Consider the following 13,861-nt stretch of genomic DNA (forward strand, 5'->3'; position numbering starts at 1 on the left):
ATTATTGTTTTCAATCCAGATACGGCCAGAATTTTTGTTTGAGGCAAAAATCAGGGTCAGAATTTTTTCTCTAAAATATCGCAGACTGCCCCCTCAGATCAAATGGTCCGTACCTTAGACTTTAAATCTATATCTAGAGCTTACTGACTGAGGATCACTATTCAGCAATGTTATTAATGGGCTGGGGCGTGTGGGTTTAAACATGTTTTCGTAGGTAAATAATATTGCTGTGGAACTTTTTTTTTCATGAGAGTGTAATAGAGTATTACTTTCTGTTGGGTGGAATTGTGAAATAGAAGTCAATACGTTCTTGCTCACATCTTTTGTCGCTTTGAAGGCGTCATGCTTATCATCCTCAGCCTAAGCAATGTGTTACTGTAATTTGAATTTCAAAATGACTAAGTGACGTTTTTTCGACGAACTGGTCAACTCCACCGTAGAGAATCACATGACTTTGACATAATCAATAATATATTACAGTAAATACGAACGAAAATATCTTTATAAGTAAAGAATTGTCGCATAAAAATGAAATACACGGGAAATGGCAAAGTTCACGAAGTCTAGTCCGATTAATCATTTTACAAAAAAAAAAAAAAAGTGCAAGCAAAGGGGGGGCGTACGCCCTCTACGCCCCCCTCTGGATCCGCCACTGTCTCAGACCACGCAACCACCAAGCCCCCATCAAACGAGGAAACACGAGTTTTAGAATACTGATCAGTTAAATGTGCTCAGCTAGAATGTTGCTACAAGAAAATATTACTTGGTATTTCAAGTTCAAGGCAGGGATATATGCGGTCTGTATGGTCATCAAGCTTTGTTTATCCGAGTGTGTAATAACTTCATCTGTATTGCAAAATGTATCAACTATAAGCCTCTTTTCATTCATCTCTATAGGAACAATTGTGCTAGAGCTTGCCTCAGCTTACGAATAAGGAACAAGTCGGTGATAGGACTAAAACATTTGGCTCCAATACAAATACCAGCTGTATATTATATTACTTTGAACCTTCAACTTGCATGATGTTTTGGATATTGACTTTTCACCTTTGACCTTTTAACATCAGGCCTTACCTAATATACCTGCATGTTCAGAGATATATTGAAAAAATCAGTTACCCAGTAAATATAAGTTTATATTAAAAATCAGTCATACAACCAGATGATAAAAGTTTGAAGAAAACTGTTTGCTGTAATCAGAATGTTATAATTGGTCCTCCCAAGGATTTGTATAGAGAGTATGTATCACTATACATGATCCATTGTGATCCTTGGTCCTTCCTAAAAAAATATTTGTACATTTTTTGTATCTACGTTGGTCATTAAATAAGGAAGTGATTTCCCAGATTAGTACAAACCTAATATCTTCATTACTGGAAACTTTTTATATACCGGAATACAGGGAAATGAAATCAAATCTGACTGGGTAAGACAACTATATCTATGCGAACACAAATACCTCAGTCTACCCTATGATATATGTTACTTCAAAAACGGTTTTGTCAATGGTTATTGCTCTTTGTCCCACCAAACTGTTCAATTGCGCTTCTCAGAAAAATGAATGCTTATTCTATTCGCATATAGGAAATATCTAAAAGATCATATAATTATGTGACATATGAGGTGGCAGGAAAAGGTTGTCGTACAAAAGGTAACTAATGTGCTGATGGCACCGCAATCTTTAAGCGATTATCCCCCTTTTTTCGAAATAAATTCTCAACAGGTGTCCTTGCCATTTAATTTCAATGGCTGTGTATCAGAAATGACGAATTTCTTAGTCAACAAGGCCTACTCTATTCTTGCGTAACTTGGGATCGAACCAGCATCTTTTATAACAGATGAATAGGTGAGGATAGGTTTATGTGTAGGAATTCTTTTGTTTAGCCTGGACTTGGAAACTTTTCTCATATAAATGCAAGGTAAAATAAAAACAATGTTTTCGGTATTTTTTATTAGTAAAGTTACATATTTTATAAGATATATATATTTGATCAGATATTTGTTTAATGTTTAGAAGTTAAATAAAAAAAAACAATATCTGTGACATTGCCCGAAATATCAATACTAATAAAGATGCATGGAGATGTAAAAGGGTAAACTATAAAGATCTGTTTCAGTGCTTGCTCCTTTTGTTATTGTGTTTCATAAATTGACATAATTGTCCCAAAATTTGAAGATTGTTGTAGACACTGCCAGTATCAAACAGAGAAGGAATAACCTTTAAATGCTAGTTTATTTATAATCCACCAATTAATAATTATTCCTGACCTGTCATATGGTTCGTCACCTGATTGTTGTGTAACAGGTTTTATGTTTACATGTACCTTATGGAACAGTTGTGTTGTTGGCTTTGTTTGTTAATGTTGTTGATTATGCATTGTAAGGAGCCTTATAAAATAGCGTGTTCCGATGATTGGAATAAGTCTGAAATCAGTTGGTTTGGTCAGTGATCATGGTGATGTCGATAATCATGATAATCAATTGGTATTTTGTTGTTATTGTTTCAAGAATTTTAGTATTTCTGTTGTTTTTAGCTATAGTGTTATCAATTGGTTGTGTCATGGACAGTGCACATTTTTGTTTGATTGCCATTATGGGAAGTTATATATTTAGAAATTATTGAGGAGTTTGAAAATTGCAGTTACATTTTGTACCTGCAGTATGTAAATTTTCTCTTCAATGAGAGAAACTTTAGCATTGTTGAAGAGATTTTTTTTTAAATTTTTTGTAAGTAAGCAAGTATTGCTGTGTGTTTGTTTTTTCTACATTGGCTAGAGGTATAGGGGGAGGGTTGAGATCTCACTAAACATGTTTAACCCTGTAGCATTTTCGCGCCTGTCCCAAATCAGGAGCCTCTGGCCTTTGTTAGTCTTGTATCATTGTTTGTTTTTTCTACATTGGCTAGAGGTATAGGGGGAGGGTTGAGATCTCACTAAACATGTTTAACCCTGTAGCATTTTCGCGCCTGTCCCAAATCAGGAGCCTCTGGCCTTTGTTAGTCTTGTATCATTTTTAATTTTAGTTCATTTATATGTTTTGGAGTTTAGTATGACATCCATTTTCACTGAACTAGTACACATTTTTGTTTAGGGGCCAGCTGAAGCCCACCTCCAGGTGCGGGATTATCACTCTGTGTTGAAGACCCATTGGTGGCCTTGGCTGTTGTCTGCTCTTTGGTCAGGTTGTTGTCTCTTTGACACATTCCCCATGGCCATTCTCAATTTTAATGTAAGCAAATATTTGACAGAATACTAAAATAATGTGATGACATTGATGGAAATTTCCAATGAGATTCATAATGAACATGGACATGATGGACAGTAAGTTGTATTTAAAATAACAATGTAATACATGATTCTTTGCTGGATAGAAAGCTATGACTGTAACATGTGTGTGCACATTAAAATGGAATTTTATCAGAGATTGCAAGAATGAGGGATGCATGTTGCATATTGAATGTATGCATGTACTAAAATATCATAATATGGGAATTTATCCAGTGAATTTGTATTTTATGTTTAATCTTAATTCTTCATCTAGGTTTATTTGACATAAACATGCCATCATGAAATGAAAGAAAAAATTTTCTGCATAAAGAATGATTTATTGATAAACTATTGGAGTTTAATGCCACATTCAGATTTCTTGGCTTTTTTCATGGCGGCTAGCTTTAATTATTTAGTATGAATGAATAAAAAGAGGTACTGTGTAATTTGTATACTAATGAAATACATGTAGCAAACCAACAACACTAGTTCACAGTAAAACTGAAAAGCCATATCTAGACATCAATATACATGTACATTTGTACATTAACATTCTTCTCACAAGATAACACACATGTTGTTTTAACTAAAATTCCTGTCTACATGGACAGCTGTACACATGGTTTTCCAAATTTATAAGTTTAAATTATAAAAATAATATTTATGGTTTGATGGGTTAGAAATAATCGAGTTATGAAATCAACAGAGAGTGGAACGATCAAAATGTATATAAACTTTTGCCTTTACAGGTCCCACATTCTTTTGATGGAAAATTTTGTGTATATCCTATTGGCCTGTACATGTAGTAGAAATTCTTTTAGAATTTTACTATAAATTTGACAAGTCTGTGCTGTAGGGTCTGTGACCAAGCATGTACATGTACATGAATACTGAACTCTTTCTGGAACATAATTTGTAAGAATAAGAGTGGTGACCTAAAAATGAGACAGAGAATGGTAATTAATTTGTGCCTATTTTGTTTTTAGTCTTGAATGACATTAGTTAGATGTTTGTTTTGAAAGGTCATGCATTCAGTATATTTGAGTTTGTGTCAGCAATACAATGCCCAAACTAACAGGTAAATTTAGATGTTGTGACTTTGCATTTTGTCTTCAGTTAAACTGAACTGATAAAAATATATTATTGAAACCTTATTTGGTGTTTTATCTAAACTGAAGATAACAACCTTTGGACGTATTTCACTAGTGGATGTAAATAAATACTTCCTTAAAAGGATGAATTGTATTGTGTACAAGTTCATATGGAAACCTGTGCATTTAATTGTATATATCTGCAGGTATGGAAATTAATGGGGCCCATGAGTAGTCATATATCGTTAAATTTAGCTTTGGGTATCATTACAAAATTTAATCAGTAACATTTTTTTCGTTTCAATATATACCTGTGTATTTGTATAGAGATGGAATAAAAATACTGAAAGGTACTCTGAACTGAAATAAAATGATTAAATGCATATATGTATTTATGTTGATACAAACAAAGTGTCTTCGTTTTTCTTTCTTTGTTTTTAGCATAAATTAGGCTGTTGGTTTTCTCTTTTGAATTGTTTCTCATTTTGTTATGCCTGGGCCTTTTATAACTTACTTTATACGAAATGGGTTTTGCTCAGAACAGTGGGTTTTTTTACATCCTGTCCTTTGGTCTCTAGTGATAGTTGTACCCTTTGCAATTATACAACTATGACATGTCCAAATATTATACTATACTGCAGGGGTTTTGCTCATCAGTGAAGGTTGTTTATTTCAACATCATTTGGACTCTAGTAGATAGCTGATGTCATTCATTCAAATTTAATTCCACATCTCCTTATTTTTAATGGACATGTGAAATTTAAGACAGATTCTTCGATACTGTTGATTTGTACATGTTCGCACCCTGATGAAACATGAAATACTTACAACTAGATGTTAAGCAAATTACAATCAATCAATCATCTACCGGTAAACCAGACTGGTGCTGATATCAGGATGGTTCTCTAAACAAAAGGACATAAATCATGGTTAGTGTTGAAAAACAAGATACATAGCTGCAATGATCCTTGAAAAATATATTAGAACTGTTCTAACATTTTGATGTATTTCATAAGAATAATGTTATTGACAATTTAATATACGTTCATTATCCACACATAATAATCACATCATCATAACACTTAAATACACCCGTATGACTAGAGTTTGGTTCAGTAAACAATAGGGGAAAGTGTAAACGATCTACAATTGTGTATTATTATCTAGATTCAGTAGATTTTATCACTTTCTTGTGTGATTGAAATCTATTCAGTTCAATGCTCTGGTATGTTTACATTTTGTTAACGAAATTGAATGAAATTGTAATTAGAGAAAAAAGTGATTGAACAAAGGATGATTTCTTGGTTACTGAACTTGTGATTGAAAGAAATAGAGCATAGTTATTTTACCTGCAATGATGATGTAATTAAATTTGAGATGTTTTATTGTCTTTCTCAGCATGCATTGGTATTTTTATGGACTATAAATAAGTGCTTACTAATATAAAGCTGGAAGGATTTTATATTTTGTAAATCGGGAGGTACACAGATGTACATTTTGTAAGTGTTTAAAGTTTGTATATTCAGTGTATTCTGGTATCATTTGAAAGTAAATTAGATGTTGATATTGATTTATGTTTGAAAGGAAAATAATTTTTGCAATTGATTGCTGTTTTTGTTTCAACTAATGACTGATAAATTGAGTTCTGTTGAAGATCAAGAAATTATTGGACACTCAGACTTATTGGACAATTTTCATTTTTTTTATTTTCTCAAACCATGCAAACAGACAAAGGCAACAAATTATGTACGTTGTACATGAATCCCTAATATAAGTTTGAAATACATTTCATATTTGGCGATGGCTTGGATAAAAACCATACACATGCATTGTTTGACAGACCAATAGATATATTTTAATAAAAAAGCAACTATTGAATATTATTTTCACTATTTAAACTGCATGAACAGGCTAAATTCTTGGTCGTGGTGCTAACTTTTGTCTGGATCATATTTTACTCTTGTCAACAATCTAATCTTTAATATAACATACCATGTATGTTTATGAATCATGATTCAATTTTAAGGATCATGAAATGTTCTGTACTTTCTTTTCTGATGAATGTTACCTGGCTACCATGATTACTGATGACGGCAACCAATGAAATTTCTAACTTCTAATTTTTATGCCCCCGCTGCTAGCTGAGGGGGCATTTAAGTTTTACTCTTGTCCGTCTGTACGTCCTCAAGTCTGTACGTCCAGAAATTGGTTTCCGTTCTCTAACTTTATTTAATGTATGTTTCAACACGAGTATGCTGACAAGGTCTTCACAACTGACGATTATTTAGAGTTGTCTGATCCTTGTTTGTGAATTTTGGACACAGGATCCGTATTTTAACCAGATTACTATTGTCAGTTGTCTTGGACAATTGTTTAGTAAATCTGACAAGTCAACATTCATTTTTTCGAACTTTTGACCCTCAACAAAGAATTCCAGCAAGTCTCTACTGTACACAATACACATCTGTGTTTTTGTACTGTATTGCAGATTTCATATTAATGGGATTACTGTAGGCGTATATAGTAGCTATAAGAATGTCTAATGCACAACTTTAATCCCATTTGAATTTGAGATTTAATTAGCTACTGACCCTTGTAAATATTGACATTGTTAAATTGACACATGGTAAATGTAAACATAAATGTGATTTACCAAATAGGGAGATATATTTAAATATTGAGTGAGAGAAATATTTTAATGTACTGGCATGAAAATCTGACTATGACTCAGTGGTGATAACCTGGTGCAGTTTCAACTGTCATATAAAGTTTAATAAGCAATAGCTAATTTTGAATATATCTTATATTATTATAATAACTCCTTTGACATTATGGGATTTGTATGACCTAAAAATTTTCTTAGATGAAATCTCTATGCTAGATACTTTCTACAAAAAGACAACTTAAAGAATTTAAAAAATACAGAATTTATTACGTCATAACTTGACTGTATCTATAAGAACTACTGTTTGTCATGGGATCATTAAAAATCAGTTTTTTTTTGTTGTTGAAAATTTCTTATTATTGAAATAGTATTAAAAAGTGATACCTGTTAAAACATTTAAACCCGCTGCATTTGTATGCACCTGTCCTATTTGAAAGTCAGGAGCCTGTTGTTCAGTGGTAGTTGTTTGTTGATGTGGTTCCTAAGTGTTTCTCGTTTTTTATATAGATTAGACCATTGGTTTTCCTGTTTGAATTGTTTTACACTAGTCATGTTTGGGGCCCTTTATAGCTTGCTGTTCGGTGTGAGCCAAGGCTCCATGTGGAAGGCTGTACTTTGACCTATAATTGTTTACTTTTTACACATTGTAACTTGGATGGAGAGTTGTCTCATTGGCACTCATACCACATCTTCTTATTTCTATATAAGAGTGCATATGAAAATAAGGAGATGAGTTATGGTGATATTGCACCTGAGACAACTACACTCTTCCTTTGAGGACCAAAAGACGAAGATGTGAACATTTACAGGTCACTGTACTAATGTTCAACAATGCACAACCCATATTTTATAGTAAGCTATAAGTGGACACCAGGAGAACAAAATGATAAACATTTGAAATGAGAAAACCAATAGACTTTTATAATAGGAGCCGTAGCTATATTTGAAATTTGTTTGGAAAACACTGCATCTGTGCAAGTATAACATTATTATGTTCCCATCATGAATATGCATTTTAATTTGCCAGTGGAAGCTAAGTAGCCATCCATCATCCTATGTGCAAGCTGTTGTTTCAAAATTTTGAAGGTTTGTTCTTTTCGGTCCTTTGAGTTATATACACAATGTATTTATAACCTGAATATTTTTTGTTATCATAAAAACATACCTTTAGGACTTATGGCCTGAATTGAAATTTTAGGTCTTTCCAGTATTTATAACAGAATATTGTTACAGTACCAGCTGAATGAATGAAGTCTTTTATGACATCATGAAAAAGTTGGCAATGCTTATTTTTATGATTTAATGATTTATTCATTTATGATTAATCATCAGTTAATGTTTAATCATCATCATAAATATATTTATTTCATTATCCACTCACTGACTGGTAACAATGGATAAGTGTATGGTTTTTCATCTGTCAAATTTATCCACACGTTTATACAGGTGTTTGGAACATAATATATATATAATATCTCAAAAAAATATTTTAATGAAAGTAAAAAAGTGTATATCGTGACCAAATTGAGTATTATATATTCTTACTTAGTAGCCATTTGCAAGTCTAAATGAATACAGAGTGAAACTTGATAAAAAAAGAGCTATAATAAGTTAAAAGCTACTCCAATTTCCCTACTAGATGAATGAATTTGGAATACACAAATATTATTCTGTATACAAGTATTGTTCAGTTATCATTTGTAATCAACACCTGTCTGTGTATTACCTTTTATCTCAATTATACAGGTGACTAGACTTGTAAATGATGGAAAATGAATACCTCCTGTTGTGTTTATGTTTTATGATACTCTGCAGTATGACAGTTTGATTGTTACTAATGAAAACATATGAACATCTTTTTGAATTGGAACTTAAGCATTATAACTTGTAAGTTCATACAAGTTTTTAAATTTTAAAAGATTTATTGTTGACAATGAATCAATTTTTATTCATCCAATTTTTATATATTTTTTTTAATTTTTTTTTGAGGGGGGGGGGGGGGGGTTGTTTAACACTTTGAATAAGCTTTGTGTCCTCATGATTCTCATTTGAAGTGGTGTCACACATGTATACTATACTGGTAGTGACCTTTTTACTATGTTCCTCAATTTTGAAATATATGCAACAGAAAGGCACATTTCAATATAACTGGAATAATTTAATACCTCTCCGTGTCTGATTTTCTGCCACGCAATGGCTTGAACTCATAATGATCATTGGACGCATAGCTGTCTGTAGCCCTCTTATTTAGTGAAATATAACAACTGAACTATTCGGTTAATTTCAATAGGATACTCTATACATCAGGCTAGTACAAAAGCACATTTCTGAAAGGACACATCACTATACTGTCATGCACTGAAATCAAGAGGAACAGTTAGTCATTTTCTATGTTCTGCCAATTTTTTTGGAAATTTGAGGTGGGAAATGCAGGCTTATATTATTTGTTCACAAGTGTATATATGTGCATTCTACATGCAATCAGGAACATATATATTGATCCCAGATGCAATGTCATGTATGAAATGTTTAAACATGTATTTTTTCAGCAATCAAATTTTTTTTAATTTGTTAGTTTTCTAGATCTGGACTTCTTGTTGAAAATTTTTACTCTTGTTTTTTTGTAAACAGCAACGTACAGGAACAGTGGATCCATTGATCATGATAAAGAGATCAGTATTTTTGTTTGTATGTAATTCTAATAGATAAATACTAATTTACAAAATCTCTGAAGTACACAACAGTTAATTGGACAGTTTATTTGCCTTTTTTTATGCTTTCAGACATTTTATAGATATGACTTTACAAACATATGGTCTTCAGCATACCCAAAGAATGATATTCAAGAAATTTGTGCACTGAAATTTTGTAGAATGAATTAATACCATTGCTTTTATAAAGAATTATATTCACTTGTGCAAGTACTTTTAATTTTTACAATTTACGAATTAAGTTATTTGTCATTGAATATAAGTCGAACACTATGAGCCAGTTCAACCTGTACCAACATTACTACATGTACTGTATCCTTCACCTTGCATGTAGTAGTTCAAATGTCTTTAGGGTTAGTTTGGCCACTCTTTATCTTTATTATAAACATTGTACGCTACAAGTACAAATAATAAGCCTTAAAACACATAACATATATATATAATCAACAGGTGTGTTATATGGGTGTAGGAGGGGATGAAATTAGTCACAGGTCAGTTACCATTAATTATAGGTCATCAGTTATAACCATAAACACGGTATTTTCCTTTCATAGTTTAATTCCATTTTCCGACTCATTATAACGGTACATGCATTTTCAAAAGGCTGCATTTTCTTTTTATGTTTTGTGTCATTTTTTTCGGCTCATTATTATTTCATTTGAGCCAAGGTGCCTGGGTAATATAAGTCTTTAGATGAATAAGACCTGTTTGACTTTGTTCAGCTTATTAAGATAATTTAAACCACAAGTTTAATCAAAATAATTTTGAATGTATATATGATTGTACAGGATGGGTTTTTATATACAATTTAAATGTTAAATTGGCATATATAATATTCCCAGTTCTTAAGGTGCGAATTCGAATTATCTGTAGACAAATTGGAATCTCATTAATGCTATTCTGAAGGAATTTTTAAAAACTTGCAGGTAAACATTTGTAAACATTTGTAAAAAGTATTTTAAGTTATGCACACATGACTTCATCTATTTAAAGATAAGAGATGTTTGAATATTTTTAGGCTGTTGTATTAGTAATCAAATTAAGATTTGCATGTACATGTACATGTATACACAATAGTGCATTTGTGAGTTTACATTCAGGGGTTAATTTTTTTTCCCAGCAGATTGATGAATCTTATAATCAAAAGTTGATGGATCAACCTGTAATGTACAACCAAAATTAATGTGTTCATTATTTTGATCAATATTTATATGCAAAGACAAATACATGTACATGTATATGTCAAAATCTGTTTTGGATGTCAAAAGTAAAATTATGTGTGATCCTTACGACGGCCTTAGCTAGGGGCCTAAATGATGACTATTAACATAATATCACGTAGTGATGCTATTCTTATATCAGCCTATTTAACATTTGTTCAGATTTGTATAGTAGAAAGCATTGGATTTTTTTTAAGTCATGAATCTATTTGCATCAAGTAAAAACATAGGCAATTCGGTCAAACATCACTCTTACTGGTGTGAGGTGATTCACTGTACTGGTAGAGTGATTGTTTTTGATTGATAAAACACTTATTTATGACCTTTTTATGTATTGCCTATTGAATATTGTAAATTAAGAAATAATTTTGTGAATTTATTATTGGGATTTTTAAATAATTGTCAAAAATGTGAGATCAATTATTGTGATTTCAGGAAAATCTGCATAAAGATATGTATCAGATATCAGAATTAGAGTTCTTATAATTGCCATACTCGCAAATTCGCATTTTAAAACCTGCAATAATTTCTGAATTTACAGCATAACTGAGAGATATTTTAGGGTGAATCACTCTAAATGGCCAGCATTCTGATTCACTATGAAAATTCACTTCCAAGAGTGATATTTAAGGATTCACCTTGTGTGTACTGTATTTTTTGCCTTTCAAGCAATCTCAAGGTCCAGAATTTGGTATATTACGGAGTGAAATTGTACATGTATCTCTAGAACATATATAATCTTAATATTCATATTAATATGCACATATGTGGCAATTATGAGGGTCTGAATGGAGTTTACAGAATAGAGAATAAGGCACAAAATTTGCATAAAACTAGGCAAAAATAGAAAAAATAGAAAAAATTATGGCAAAAAAATAAAGAAAAGAGAATAATGGGAAGTTAAAATGATATGAATAGAGAAAAATGGGCAAAAAATATAAAGAATAGAGAAAAAAAACCCTAAAATTAAAAAGAATTAGAGAATACAAAATTGAAGGACCCCTATCCAGACCCTTAATTATAGACAAGAATGATTTAATTGTTTAAAGAGTGAGTGCTTATATTGTATATTACACGTAGATAATAGTACAAGGACAATTTCAGAGTTTGTAATAGATTCACCTTGTGTATACTATATTATTAGCAATGACAAGGCCCATTATGGTAATGGTGACTGAAATAATGTCTCTAAAACATTACATGTAATCTTAATATATTAATGTGCACATATTTGGTGATTATAGGACTAGGACAATTTCAGCAATTGTTTAAATATGCAGATATTGCACATAACAGTCTATCTTTTTAAGTGAAACATTGCTCTAATAGCAGTAAACCAGTGTCAACCACCCTGAACTTTGCCATTTTAAATCTGTTTTTATCTTGATTAACATTTTAAGTTAACACAAAACAAAAGCATTGTTAAACATTCAGTAATTATAAACTACATGTACCAGTTGAGTAGACAGATAATAATCAAAGAATTCTGAATATGTTAAAGATGGCTGTACTAGGTAGGGGAATTTAAACCAGAATTTGGGGCTCTGTTTTGGTGCTTTAAGTTTAAGGCTTTATTACAGACAAATGGCTGAATATTTTGTAATACTATGTACATGTATGGAAAATCCTAATCAACTCATTTTATACCTTTCTGAACCTTACACTTTGCAAATTGTGTACTGGATGTTCAGAAATTTTTGCAAAGTTTTTAAAGCATATTAAAAATTTAACAAGACGGGTTTCGCGAAATAAAATAGTTTTGATAACATTATTTTTATGCAATGTTTCTTTAGGTCAGTAACGCTCTCACTGTGTCTATTGTTAAATACAATTTAAATTATAGATATTAAAAAATTCTGAATTGACAGTATTTTATTTTTCAGTACAATTGGTTCATGTATGAGGGGGATGAGTCAGGACAAGCTTTTTTGATGTGGGATAAAGGGGGTAAAAAAAGAAGGGATGTTGGATATAAGGGTAAACATAAATAGGGATGTGTGATATAGGGGGTAAAAATAGCGGGTGTGTGGGATATAGGAAGAATAAAGCTGGGATGTGGGATATATTTTGTAGGGGTAAAAATGTGGGATCTGGAAAAGGTTGGGGATAAAAATAACAAACAAAAGGCAGGATTTGGGAAATGAGAACCCTGTGTTGCCCCCCTCATGTATGATTTGATTTTTGATTTCTTGTGTTTTAACGCCACTTTTAAGCACCGCTTAAGGGCTATTTCGTGGCGGCCAGTTTTTATTGGTGGAGGAAGTCATAGTGCCCAGAAAAAACCACCGACCTTCGATAGGAAAACTGACAATCCTAGTCAATTAAGATTGGAGTAGAGTGCACCTGCACGAGCGGGGTTCGAACTCACAACTTCAATGTTGACTGGCTAGTGATTACAGTAGTAACTACTTAGACCACTCGGCCACCGAGGCCCCCCTCATGTATGATCATAAAGATGATTAGGCATTGACTTAACAACACGAACTAACCAAAAGCCATACGAAGATCAACAAACTGTCTGTAACAACAGTGAATTGTCTACACAATATGTCACACACTAAATTGTCCTGAGTAGAGGAATGTGGCTGATAATTTTAGCAGACGTTTAAAGATTTGTCTGATCTGCTGTCTACTTGAACTTCTATAAGGGACAAAAAATATTAGAATGTAACTTAATATGCAACACCATGAGTGCCACATGTGGAGCAAGAATTGCTTACCCATTCAGACCACCTGAGGTCACCCTGCAGTTTTTGGTTTGGTTTAACTTTAAGTTGCTCTGGCTTTAGTTTTCTATGTGATGTTCTGATATTGTTGTTTGTCTTTTTGTTGTTTTTATTTTTGGTTGTGGTATTGTCTGTTTTTATTGGACTTATGATATTTGAATCATCATAGCAGCCTCTTCAGT

The 13,861-nt window shown here is 32.1% G+C and overlaps 1 protein-coding gene across 9 annotated transcripts in view; it reads left to right on the forward strand.

Annotated features, from left to right (window-relative positions):
- The first annotated feature begins 1,720 nt into the window (after positions 1 to 1,720).
- LOC127724286 (protein-methionine sulfoxide oxidase mical3b-like) overlaps positions 1,721 to 13,861 on the forward strand; it is a 58,312-nt gene continuing 46,171 nt past the window's right edge. For 7 of the 9 annotated variants that reach the window (XM_052231213.1, XM_052231216.1, XM_052231209.1 and 4 more), the window contains exon 1: positions 1,721 to 1,846. The gene's annotated coding sequence lies outside the window, so the exon portion shown is untranslated. Of the gene's footprint in view, positions 1,920 to 8,784; positions 8,910 to 13,861 lie in introns of those variants that run through there. The other 2 variants (XM_052231210.1, XM_052231212.1) reach the window with 2 other exon arrangements.

The sequence above is a fragment of the Mytilus californianus genome, unplaced genomic scaffold (genome assembly GCF_021869535.1).
Source record: "Mytilus californianus isolate M0D057914Y unplaced genomic scaffold, xbMytCali1.0.p SCAF_14, whole genome shotgun sequence".
Classification (NCBI taxonomy): domain Eukaryota; kingdom Metazoa; phylum Mollusca; class Bivalvia; order Mytilida; family Mytilidae; genus Mytilus; species Mytilus californianus.